We start from the raw sequence: 14215 nt of genomic DNA, 5'->3' as shown, positions 1-14215 counted from the left end.
ACTTGGAGTTAACTTGGTAGCTGGATACTGTAGAGGCGTGGAGGAGGGGCTGTTCTGACATACCTGAGTCACATGGAGGATGAAGCACCTCTTGGAAATGTCACTTTATTCCATTGGTGACAGATGTGGGATTGCATTTACATGAAATGTACTTTTACTTCCTCTTAATAATTGTGTTTCAACTACAGCTTTACAGAAAAGTACAATAAGAGTTTAACTTGATGTGGAAGTTCCCCATAAGTAGGTCATACAAAATGCAAGGCGTGTCCATTCAAAACTGTACAGTCTCATGATGACTTCGTATGTGGAGCTGTCTCATTATCATGACAAAAACTGTTGGATTGTAGAGAAACTCTAAATGACTCCAAAATAGTCCTCAAGTGCAAGTTTTACTCAGGCCCAGTCCAGTCTTTTCTTTTTAATAGTTTTTCAACTGTAAATGGAAGCCTTTATTCGCATAAATACAATTTTACAATTATACTGTGTTGTTCATAGTTTTTCCACAAATAAAAAAAAGCTAACTGAGTGTAATGTCACACAGTGCATTGCAATATATTTTAACTGCTGCTAGAGTTTAAAACACAATAAAAATAAAGTTATAGAGAAAATGAAGAGAAACGTAAAGAATCCCGAGAGGTCAGATGGAGGCAGACTGAGTGAAGAAGCTAATAAAAATAATCAGAATTTAAAAAATGGGCACACAGAGATGATTATATGGCAGACTAGCAGCCAGCAAGATACTATACTTCAATTAAGCCCTGAGACAATTTAAGAAATTCTGTAGGTGCTGCTGTTTTGATTAGCAAAAAATAAACAAAACAGGCTATTGAGCAGTAACTGTCTGATAAATTATTCAATAATGCTTATAATTTATAATATTAATATTTTGACACAAGTTTAGGTTGTATTGTTACAACAATTAGACTTCAAGTTTTCAATAGGGACTTGTGAGATTTATCAATGGCGTCGATGTCTCCGAGTTTAAATGCCTTGGAGTATGTTTCATGTTGTAACTGCTATGACACATCATGTGGAAGTTGAAGACACAGTTGAATTCCTCCGTGGTTGGGAATGTGACAAAAAGACAACAAGCCACAACTTGTCCACCAAAGTTGCATATACCGTACCCGTTTCAACATGAAAACTCTGGGTATCTATTCATTCATCCATTATCTGAGCCACTTTTCCTCACAAGGGTCGCAGGCATGCTGGAGCCTATTCCAGCCGTCTTCAGACAGTAGGCGGGGTACTCTTTGAAATGGTTGGCACCCAATTGCAAAAAAAAAAAAAAGATAGAAAACTGCAGACAGGAAAATGGAGCCCGAGATCGAAACCTGTACCACTTAACTGTGAGACGTGCAAACCAGTCGGCCACCGTCGCACCCATGAAAGTTCTATACAATATATATATATATATATAGACGCTTTATTCTTTATCTTTATGTGTTTCGTCTATATACACACACACAAACACACACAGTACTTTCTGGACTATAAGCCGCTACTTTTTTCCGAGATTTTGAACCATGCAGTAAATACAACGATGCGGCTTTTCTGTGGATTTTTCTTTCACTGGTAGGGGTGTTCTATAGTTCAGAAAATACGCTAAATAAATCTTGATTTTTTTTTTTCTGTTGGGTCTGTTGTTTTGATTCGCAAAGTTGTTGCCGCGTTAAAAGGCACGGTTTTAAGAATCTGTTTATGTACATGCAGAGGAAACAAAAATATATTAAAAAAAGTGTGTATATATATATATATATATATATATTATATATACACACATCCATTATCCGATCCACTTCACCCCCACACAAAGACAAACAAACATCTGCGCTCACAATCACACACATTTACAATACAATACAACTTTATTTATGTAGCGCATTTCACAACAGCTAGAGCTGTAAAAATTTAGTGTGTTCAATCAACCTACCATGTATGTTTTTGGAATGTGTGAGGAAAAACCTGGAAAATTTCAATGCGGGCAAGGGGGACAACATGCAAACTCCAAACAGGAAGGCCGGTAGCTGGAATCGAACCCTGTAACTGCGTCCTGTGAGGCCAGCTGCAAACCAAGGATGCTTGTGGAATGTGGGAGGAAACTTGAGTACCCAGAGAAAAACCACGCAGGCAAACCACAGAGAATTCAAGCCCACAACCTATGCTCTGTGAGGCGGACATGCTTACCAGTCAAACCACCATGTCGCCCATATATTCTGCTAGCGTGAACTCAGCTCAAAGCTCAGACCTGCACTTAAAACAAAATGCGCAAAATATTGTACACATTTATTTCCAACAGTCTTTTGTCTTCATTCAAAAGCATGTGTCTTGGCAGCTAAACTTAAAAGTTGTTCGTTGGTTCTCTTCATTCTCTTTTATAGTTCATACCTGTACAGAATGCTGTATACATTTTTATGTACTTCACAGTAATGAACGTTTACAGTAATTTAAGTTTCTTTATGTTTTGAATAAAAATGGTTTCAATTTCCTTGGCAGTATGAGCGAAGTATATGTGTGACTTCAAACTATGGGGGCTGCACTTAATGTCGAATCGTGAATTTTACTTTGTTGCATATGCATTCTCATTGTACTAGTCTTTGATTTTGCCCCCGAAGCCCCCTACGGTGAGAGCAGATGGCAGTGGCCTTCTGGTGCCATCCTGACTGCTACTATCACCTCGAGTGCTCCACATCTAGATACTGGTCAAGCCTTTTGTCCCCCTGGGCAGTATCTCGTTTACATTGGAATTTCAAGACAAAGACTGGTCACTTCTTTAGTCTCCAATTCCCTCATAGTTATTTCAGAGAATTACTAAAATGTTCATAATAGTGGATATATTATTTTAATTTCACCTTGTTGCCTGTGTCACTTGAAGCTGCTCTGTATTTTTGAAACTAATGATTTTGTGATTGGAGTAATATTTATCTTGACCTCACATTCTACTTTATAGGAATAGGGAGCGGCTACAATGTTGAGGTGATAAGGGGAGAAAAAGCCTGTGTAGATAAAACCCATGTACAAACATTTGACAACAGCTTTGTCAAATAACACTCAGCGGTTATTCTAGGTCAAATTGCAAGTTGTATGATGTTATCTCGGAATTTAAAGACAATGTAGTGTTAAGATCACGTCATAGCATTACAGGCGTATATGAGCTGGAGTGTGCTGTCAAGTTGTCATTGCAGCAACAATAATACAAAATGTCCTCCACTGACGGTGCAATTGTACGTTAATATTCTAAAGGGAAGTCCTTTCCAACATTGATTCTGGCTGTAATCCCCCCACCGAAAAAACATTCATGACACAATATCACACTTCAAATCTTGCATTCATCAAATCAATACTACAAAGGAGGAAATATATCTCATTGTTTTTATGGGCTAATATCTTCACTTTGTATGTCCTCTGTTTCTTCACCCGTCTGGGTGGCTGCATGTGATCCATCTGCAGAGAAAGAAACAAAACGCGACATTATGTTCGTATATTTGTAGCATGCAAATGAGATTTATCTTCAGAAAGTTTGTAATATTCATACTGTATATAATGTATTTATATAGATTGTGAAAATCTCAGAGTTGGGTACATTTTGCAGGATGCTATTGTTACCTTTTTTAAAGCCTTTAACATTGCCATGTAATGATTAGAACAAGCCAGGGATTTACATTGCTCCCTTGTCTACTTGTCGCTACATGTTACACGCCATTACAATAATGCTCAACAATTGATTATTAATAATAGTACCATGATGTTCACAATTATAGGTGTTTTAGGGAGAAATCACAGGATTTATCATTATTATCTTGTACAATATTTTGAACAATCAGGAATGAATATCAGCCAATACTAAAAATCCATGCTTTATCTTAGTGACCCAAAAATATCTGCAATGTAAAACATTCTGATGGACTATTGTAATCATGAATATATGGTGTTACAGCTAAATCAAAAGTCATATTATCCTAAGATTTTGCATCCTGACACATGGCAAGCAGAACAATGATATTATTTCAACATTGTATAGCATCATAATGTTTTAAATGTGGCCTGCTCGTCATCCATTGGAGCCTGATCATACTGGAAGCAGGATTCCCCTATTTGTGATCCCTTTTGAAGGTTTCTCATTTTTCACTAGATGTGCTTTTTGAGTTTTTCGTTGCCCTCCAGGGGGTTAAGATCGGGGGATGTTGTTCAGTTTTGTGAACTGTGGACATCGGAAGCCCTTTGAGTCTTAGTTGAGATTAAGGGCTATATAAGTAGATTTTACTTGACTTTTGGAGTTGGCTGTTCACAATGGAGGACTGAAAGTGCCAAAATTAAATTAATAAACACACCATGAAATGTTTAATTCAAATTGTGATTAATTACTTAAATACGGAATTAAATAAATTTGTCATTAATTACATTACAAACATTAATGTGTAAAAAAATCACTTTAATTATTTCTGTATTAATTCAGTATTTCATGGTTCCACGTTGCAGTGTTTAATGAATTATTTTATCTGTCAAACTCACGCATCAAAGTTTGGTGGGCAGGTCCCAACACCTGATTGGTCGCGCTGCTCATCAAGTCAAGGGAAATCAATTCCAGAATAATGGATTGATGCCAACTAAGTGTATAGAGAAAATTCTCTATACACTGAGTGACACTATTCACCTCTACATTGGTTTGAATACTCAAGCAAAACAACTTCTAATTTTCACAACCATAAGGCGCACTGTAAAGTTCTAAATCTCGCCCAAAATCGACAAGGCGGCCTATAATGCGGCACACCTTGTGTAGAGACAGAGATCTTAGATCTGTACACTGTTTCTCAATTGAGCAACCAGATCACCATAGAGCATTTCACAGTGCATGTTAGCACAACCTGTTGGTAAAGCCTGAGACTACACAGTGCTGCAGAATTGACTGAGAAAAATAAATTGAGGGAGGGTTGGTGACGGTTTGAGACAGTCGGTTGACAACAGACCAGTACGTACGTGTGGGCAAAAAGCTGGATAAAAGGGCCGCTGTCCACTATGTCAAAGACTGTCTAATCATTAATGTTACTCATTAATGTAACGTCACAGGTACACTACAGACTCTGAGAACAAAAAACACACTGCCCAAAGCACACCACTCACGACATCTCTCTAACCAGCCTTCTGATTGGCTAAGGCTGAAGGATTCCCAGAATGCTTTGCATCACATGATGCATCCAGCCATCCATTATCTGTACCGCTTCTCCTCACTAGGGTCGCAGGGGGTGTTGGTGCCTATCCCAGCTGTATTCGGGCAGTTGGCGTGGTACACCCTGAACTGGTTGCCAGCCAATCGCAGGGCACCACACAATACATGTTTTGTCTTAATTTTAGTTCTTTAGGGGAAATAAATGGCAATAGAGATATATGTTTTGTGTTAATTGTATTTCTTTGTTACTTGTTTTGATTGTTTCATTGTTTGCCAGTATGCTGATCAGTTGATGTTGGGTGATAGTTTTGGTTTTGATTCATAACTGTTACTAGTTTTCAGTAGTCACAGTTTTGAATATATATAATATTTATATACATACATATATATATACATGTATATATATATATATATATATATAGAGAGAGAGAGAGAGAGAGATGTTTCTGAGAAATGTTAAATGAAAAAGGACTGTAAAGATGTCTCTGTTTAGATCGTATTCAAGAATCAAAGAAAGCTATTGGAATAGTCTTTGGATTAAATATACTTCATATTTGGTGATTTTGCATTAATTCCACAATATTATTCAAGTAAATATCAGTTACAAGCTTCACAAAACAATAGTAGTGGAAAATTTTGATTAATCACAATAAATTGTGGAATTCATTTGTGATTAATTCGTTAAAAAATGTTATCACTTGACAACACTAATACATACATACATACAATACAATACAACTTCATTTATATAGTGCATTTCACTCCAGCTAGATCTGTACCAAAGCGGTTTCCATTTGGCGTAACATAAATTAGTGGCTAATTAGAACACAAATTAAAACACATAAACACATATGCAATAGATACCAAAAGAACAGCAGAACAGTGACAGTCTCATGTTGAGTCAAACGCTCAAGAATAAAAATGTGTCTTCAAACGGGTTTTAAAAGTGGACTGTGACGGGGCTTGCCTGTCATTTCACACATAACACTAACATTTAATGCATACATGTCTGTCTTGTGCCGTTAACTGCTGTGAATTAGATGATTTTTTTTCTTTAAAAGAAGAAAAATGTTTTATAGAAACATTTCCGATGCATACTGATTAATTTGATTTCTAGCGTAGGTGTATGACTTTTGCAGCAAAATAAAACTCATGAAAATGGGTTGATATTTTCTTTAAGTTCGTCATGCCCAAAGTTTCAATAAAATGAATGTTTTGGTCGACAGGAATGAATAAAAAAAGTTTGAGTCTAGTTTTCGTTAATTTATTGGACGAACGTCTGACGAACCACACGCTAACAATTTCGTCCCGTCTCGTAAACGAAAATTCATGTACGTCTCGTCATACTTTCATCATGAAAGAACCTCTTTTAGCGCGTTATCGTCTTGTTATTGTGTACATTTTGTTGGAGAAAGGCAATAATATTAAAAAATGAATAAATAAATAAAAATACAACTTTATTTGTATAGATCATTCGATCCAGATTTTTATTTTAAACAACACAAGTACACAATCATGTAAAATAACTTAAAATACAATATTACGTAAGAAACGCAACTGAAATATCCGTTTTCTGAATGACAAAAACACAAAGAATAAAAAAGTAAAAAAAAATACATACAAATAGGTTGTGGTCTTTAGCCCCTGCTCATCTGAGGCTGATTTTAAGAATGCATTTACGTTTCCATGACAAACAAATATCCACAATTCAAGAACAAGAAAACAAACTGCATTTGTATTACATTATTTGTTTTATTGCGTTAAACCAGATTATATCATGATCGATTTATAAGGAGAGCAAATCACTGTAATTTTAATGTAAAAAAATATCATAAACAAATTAAAAAAAAACTTCTCCTTCATCTGCCAAGGTAAATTTTTGATAACTTGTTGTTGTTGTGGCCCCAAGAACTTCAACAAAGAACCTCAGGGTGGGAAAAAACAATGGAGAAGCAAATTTATATTCATGCAGAAAGAATAGTGTATGCTACAGTAGTGTTGCTACACACTAAATATTCAGATTTGTTTGGAATAATAAATGAACAGTCAACTTCACACTTGCAGATAATATATTTGATTAGTGTGACATACAGAAAATTCATGGATGAAATTGCCCTCTTCCAAATACAAAGTAGTTACTGGTTAGCTTACTAAGTTGAATCTAGGTGAAACAAGTGCAATCAACGTGTCATGTCCACTTTGTGAGACTACACTATAAATATGGACAAAGTAGCATCACAACTTTTTTTTCGTAAATAATGTCAGATTTTACACATTTGAATTCATCACTTCGCCGCTGTCATTTTCTTCACCTTTTGGCTTTGGCAATTGTTGTGACCCTTCTCGGCCACATATCCACCGTCATTACTTGTGCCATCACTTCACCTGACATGGCGCAACACTTGACACCGTACACTTGTGATTCTTAATGTGGTGCGGAAGGGTGAAGCTTTTATAACAGACACTGCAAGTGAATGGCCTCTCACCTGTGTGTCTTCTTGCGTGCCTCCTCAAATTTTCCTGCAAATAAAATTTTTTACCACAAAATGAGCAGGAAAAAGGTTTTTGAGTATGCTTTCTTACGTGTCTTGATAATTGCTTCTTTTCGCTGCATCTCAGGCCACAAATTGAACAGGCATAAGGTTTCTCTCCGGTGTGTATTCTTGTGTGTACTGTCAAATTGCCCTTTGCAGCAAATCTTCTCCCACAAACTGAGCAGGCAAACAGTTTCTCCCCGGTGTGGGTTTTTTGGTGCTCTGTTAAATATGACTTAAAAGCGAATGTTTGACCACACTCTGAGCAGGCAAAAGATCTCTCACCAGTATGTATTATTTTGTGTCTCGTTACATTCGTCTTTCTGGAAAATCTTTTACCACAAACCGAGCATTCGTGAGGCTTTTCTTCACTGTGTGATAGTCTATGTCTGTTTAAACTTCGCATTGATGACAATATTTTTCCACAAATGGAGCAGGGAATTTTTTTTTCCCTTATGTGTTTCCTTTTGTGCGCTCGTAAATCAATTTCTTGAGAGAATATTTCACCACAGACTGAGCAGGCATAAGATTTTTCTTCAGTGTGTGTTTTTGCGTGGCTTTTTAAAACTATTTTTTGAGAGAATCCTTCCCCACAAATTGAGTAGGCAAATCCTTTGACACAAATGTGTGTTCTTGTGTGAACTTTTAAATTCTTCTTCGAAGCAAATGTATCGCCACACTGATAACAATTCCAGCGTTTGTCAGGGTGACTTGCCCTATCACCTCTGGAGTGTTCCTCCTCTTTGCCCTCTTTCTCCAACTCCTTCTCTTCCTGTGAGAATTGTGACACTTCGTCGTTACTATCCACTTGTGATCCTCCACGGCGGTCTCCATCACCTTCTGTTGTCATGTGTTGACTAGAGCTGCTGTTTGGAGGCTCTGGCCCTCTGCTCTCCTCACTTTGAACTTTGTCTTCTCCACTCTTCAAAGAGACAAAGGTGATTGGGAAATGGCTAGCATCCTCCTCCTCCTCTTTAATGCTCTTCGTACTCCTTTTTAATATGTAGGTACTCTGGCTCCCGTTGCTCAGGATGAGGATATTTTTCACTGACATCTGCAAGAAAAGGAAGACAAAAAATTGACATGACTTTAATTTGCTTTAAGACCAACCTCGTGACTCAAATTAATGGTTCATCCGTTATCTGAACCGCTTATCCTTACAATTGTTGCCAGTGCACGTCAAAATAATTTTCCGCACTAAAATGAATTGAAATAGCAAGAAGCCACTCCGTCTCAACTCCCCCCAAAATAAATATGTAATATTTGCTGAAGAAAAATAGCTATCGGGATGTTTTACGTGCAAAACCACGCAGACAACATGCTGGGTTGCGGTCCTCCTTTGAGTGGCCATCCCATAATACAGTTACACACTACTTGAAGTCACCATAAAGGGACAGAAAAAAAGAGACAGTGTTATCTTGATATTTGCTTTGCGCATACTCTCAGTTCGACAGCTGTGGATTTATGCATAGATTTTTTTTTTCCCAATTTGTAATTTATTCATTGCTTCTTCTGGATGTGTTCAACTTGTTAACCCAGCACCTTTGCTTTCCTGAAAAACATATTGTTCACCCCTGGTTTGTTGTTCAGTGAGGGAAACAAAAACATTTCCCCAATGCTTTTCATCCATCCATCCATTGATACATTATCTAAGCCGCTTATCCTCACAAGGATTGCAAACATGCTGCAGCCTATCCCAGCCGTCTTCGGCAGTAAGCGGGGTACACCCTGGATTGACTGCCAGCCAATCGCAGGGCACACAAAGACGAACAACCAACTGCTCTCACTCTTACACCTCGGGCCAATTCGAAGTGTTCAGTTAACCTACCATGGATTTTTGGAATGTGGGAGGAAACTGGAGCACCTGGGGAAAACGCATGCAGGCCTCTGGGAGAACTCAATAAACTCCACTGAAAACTCTATACAGAAAGGCCGGAGCTGGACTCAAACCCTGCACCTCTCAACTGTGATGCAATCGTGCCACCCAACAGTGAATTTCAAAGTGAGTCAATTAAACACGGACTTTCACTCTTCGCGGGCCGGCCCATTCCTTATACCCTTGGATATGCCCTATTTGATGCAATACCTACTGGAGTTAAAATGCTCTTCCAAAATAACTCCCCACAGCCCTAACCCGTTTCTCTCCTCAGTATTTTGCAGAAGGATAATGTTTGCAGATTGGTAATGTTTGTTTGACGCGACAAAAAAATTGTAACAAGAAGATTTGTGCTCTATTTAAAAAAACAAAAAAAATGTCTCCATTCCACATGTTGTGTTATATTGGAACCGCTTTCTAACTGATATAAGTTGAAAAATAACTGCTCATTAATAAGGTGAAATAAGTGACTTTTAAAATATTACAATAAATAATATCCAGCCAACCATTATATGACTACATTTGAAAGGGACATTGATGTGAGTTTCTCTTTTAATGAAACCGTCCCAGAGAGTGTTCAACACCCGTATTGGATCTGCTCATACTCCGGACATTTTGGAGGGATTTCAGTAAATTTGTCCGTTTGTTTCTTCATAAAGACTTTTCTTTAAAGAGGGATACTATTGTTTGCCTTATTTTTTTTTTTAAAAAAAGGGTGTGGTTGAAGATGCTTTTTTTCAAAATTAATTTGCAAATAAATGTAAGTATAGCAATCAGACATTGACCTTTTCACACTTTCACTTTGATACAGTTTTCTATATGAAAACTTCAAATGACTAATATTATGAAGGCTTTGAAAACTATAAATAAATGTGATTCTTTTAATTCATTTGTATGTGAAACACCTGGTATTATATTGTGACACTCACGAGACAGCGAGTCGGGCAATTTTGTTTCACGTAAGCAAATGTACAGGCTTAATGTCTCTGTTTCACACAAGACTGATGTTCCCAATTCAAGAGTCACCACATCATGCATTGTCACGGTGCCACACTAAACCTCAAAACGATTAAACAGCATCAACTGAAAAGCATTCTGACACATAATAAAAAAGAAAGCAAAACAAGGATCAAAGAAATACAACCAACACAAAACATATTTCGCACACCATTCCTGTTCCAAGTGCCGCAAAGCACGTCGAGGTTGTCTCAGCCTCCCAGTGACGTAACCATATTTGTATTTATTTTTTCAGGTTATTGTTTGAAACACCTGGCTTTATATTTTTTTCACGCTCCGTTGTACACTAATATATTGAACAGATAAACACAATATAAAATAGAATGTGACGTCATCAGCAGGCGTGGAGCAAGCCGATCACATGGAGCGCGCACACACCCTTACTCGTAGTTGTAACAAACTGGTAAGAATAAAGCTCAACAATAAATACAGTACTCTGCGACGTCTCGTAATATCATAAAGAATAATATACAAGTCACGTAAAACATTGACGTGATTACGAAAAGAGGCTGCTGCATGAAGCCAGGAGGCAGAGCAGGCGCGCGCGCACAGCCGCACACGTCATTTCAGCTATACACGAAGCACGTAGAGCAATTTAAGTACATAAATCAAGAAATAAATAAAGCCAAAAAACAATAGAGCGATTTAAGCAATAAAGTATGTGTCTGTAAGGCGTTTCAAAGCTTCAAGGGGCCGAGTAAGAAGAATACACACCTGCTCTGCGTAATACGACTCGAAGCTCCTTGAAAACAACGTCAAACAATTGACGACATTGTAGCTCGTTCTCCTCTTTTGGGACAGAAAGTTTCGCTACATATTTTGCTGTCGTTCTTGCACACATTTCCAACAGTTTCACAACAGATCTCCGCTTTGCGATGCTAAAATTAGCTAGTCAATATAATTTACTGCAGTCAAGCCAGCCTACACTCGCAAAGACGAAGTCAAATCAGCCGCCACTCATATTTTTAATACTGTGCTTCACGGTGCATTACGGTAATGCGCCGAAAGCGCTTGCTGTTGGCCACCTTCAAAATAAAAGTTAGGAAACTCAAGTATGCGCGTCAGTGGTTTGGATTTAAAATAATATTATTAAACTTCTCTGTTCACTCAGGGGGAATGCAAACTTTCTCAGAATTGCACCAAGAAATGTTATGAATTGAGATAGAAAGAGAAATTAATGTTAACTGTGCACCAATGGCTGACATTACAACAAATTTAATAAGCAATAATTAAAAATTAAGTTTTCGTTATCCCACAACCAGACCAGTGCTGGGGAACACTATATCACCCCAAGTATCCAACTAAAGTACTTTGGTTTTTACACCCGAGGTTCCATCCCGAGTAGGGATTGAGAAGAGTCGAATTCCGCATTAGAAATGGTTCTTGACGAAGCTACACCAATGCTGGTGCTGCTGTGAAAAATAGAATATACAAAACTTTAGATCCTTGTTGCAGCATTTAAGGCAATAGGAGACTGTTGACAACTGTACCAAAAAGAGTGTGGATCGGTTGTCTTAATATATAGTGGAGTCCGAGCAGTTCTAGCAAAGATTGGTGGTCGTCACGTCACCTGGGGGTTAACATGTAGTACTCTCAAATTAGAACACATATGACAGCAATATATATTTTAATCGTGAATATTGACTGAATGCATACATACTCATCGAAGCAACGAGGAAGATGAGAATATAAATACATAAAAAAACACTGGACAGCACCCGAGGTTCCATCCCGAGTAGGGGTTGAGAAGAGTCGAATTCTGCATTAGAATTGGTTCTTGATGAAGTAACCGCTGAGCCACACCAGTGCTGGTGCTACAGGGAAAAATAGTACCAAGAACAGTGTGGATCGGTTGTCTTGATAATGGAGTCCTTGCAGTTACAGCCAACACTAGCGTTCGCCACGTCACCTGGTGGTTAACATATAGCGCTCTCAAAATAGCACACATGTGACGAATATTTTATTAATCAGGAATATTGACTGAACAAATCCATAATAGTTTAAGCAACGAGGAAGATGAGAATATAAATTTAAAAAAAACACTGGACAGCACCCGAGGTTCCATCTCAAGTAGTGGTTGAGAAGAGTCGAATTCTGCATTAAAATTGGTTCTTGATGAAGTAACCACTGAGCTACACCAGTGTCAGCTTCTTTGGGGAAAAGAGATTATACAAAACTTAAATTCCTTGTAGCAACAAGGAAACGGGAGACTGATCAAGATGTGCTGTCGAATTTTAAACCCATTTGTAGAATACTGTAGTGTATTTTTAGATCCACTATTATGAACATTTTAGTAATTCTCTTTGAATAACTGTGAGGGAATTGGAGACTAAAGAAGTGACCAGCCTTTGTATTGAAATTCCAATGTAAACGAGATACTGCCCAGGGGCACAAAAGGCTTGACCAGTATCTAGGTGTGGAGCACTCGAGGTGATAGTAGCAGTCTGGATGGCACCAGAAGGCCACTGCCATCTGCTCTCACTGTAGGGGGCTTCGGGGCAAAATTAAAGACTAGTACAATGAGAATGCATCTGCAACAAGGTAAAATTAGATATTCATGTCCTGTGTGGCCATTCCCTAGAAGAAGGGAAGGCCGGAGAGAGGGTGGACCTTTCCATTTTTCTTTTTGGGGAGACTTCTTTTGACATCAGCATGTGACGAGAATAAAATCTCTTTCTAACCAAAATGGCTGTGTCAGAGAAGTTTTTTCCATCAACAATTCTGCCATGCTCGGCGACCTGTCCGGAGGGAAGCTGAGCCAGACCCACACATCAACAACAAAATATACCAAAATACCATTTACAGTGATCCCTTGTTTATTGCGGGAATTGTGTTCTAAAAATAACCCATGATACGGGAAATCCGAGAAGTAGTCACCTTTATTTTGTTTTATTATTTTACAATGCAATACTGTACGACAGAATGGAACATAAAATCAAAACCTGTTTTAAGGCCCAACATTTTTTTTTAAAAAACAATAATTTTATATAGTTTATGTAATTATTTAAGAATTTGTATAACTATATTTTTATATAATTAATAATTTGTTTGCTCGTGTAGATGGGAAGTTGTTGTGGTGTATTGTATTGTTTGGGAATGACGGTGCTGTGCATAAAACAGGTTTATCCGGTCTGCAGCTGATCCTTGATTACGGGGATGGTATATATTGGGGAGGCACTGTTGCTGGGGGGGGATGTGTAAGCAGAGACAAATAAAGCCATCGACAAGCCCGCAGTTGTGTTTGTTCCGTTGAAGAACACAACATGGTGTCAGGAGTTCTGTGAGGCTATTCGGGACGCCACTTGGAAGCAGTCGAGTGAGAAAGAGGGAGAGAGGTGAGCGGAAATGTTTGAAGAGGACGACGTACAACAAGCGAGGGCAGGAGTTAGCACCGCGGCTAGCACTCCCTGCGCTACGTTTAGTATACAGCCACCGGAGCCCTTTGATTTCTCCAAACCGCACGACTGGACAAAGTGGGTACGACGGTTCGGGAGATTTCGTCAAGCAAGCAATCTGTCCACAAGTTCGGAGGAAAACCAGGTCAACACATTGATATATTGCATGGGAGACGAAGCGGATGATGTCTTGAGAGGATTAAAGCTAACTGAGACAGAGCAGAAG

At 38.2% G+C, this 14215-nt stretch overlaps 1 long non-coding RNA gene across 2 annotated transcripts; it reads right to left on the bottom strand.

Annotated features, from left to right (window-relative positions):
• Nucleotides 1-6899: 6899 nt before the first annotated feature.
• LOC148333979 (uncharacterized) lies at nt 6900-11567 on the bottom strand. 2 transcript variants are annotated; one of them, XR_015844263.1, is made up of 3 exons: nt 11309-11567; nt 7751-8755; nt 6900-7687 (listed from the first exon to the last, which is right to left on the bottom strand). It is a non-coding gene; the product is annotated as an uncharacterized LOC148333979 (long non-coding RNA). The 2 variants fall into 2 exon arrangements; XR_015844262.1 differs by having other exon boundaries at nt 6900-8755.
• Nucleotides 11568-14215: the final 2648 nt, after the last annotated feature.

This window comes from Idiotropiscis lumnitzeri, chromosome 7 (assembly GCF_059441095.1).
Source record: "Idiotropiscis lumnitzeri isolate Australia: NSW breed Sydney's pygmy pipehorse chromosome 7, RoL_Ilum_1.0, whole genome shotgun sequence".
In the NCBI taxonomy this organism is placed as follows: Eukaryota; Metazoa; Chordata; class Actinopteri; order Syngnathiformes; family Syngnathidae; genus Idiotropiscis; species Idiotropiscis lumnitzeri.
This window is presented reverse-complemented; position numbering and strand designations above follow the sequence as displayed.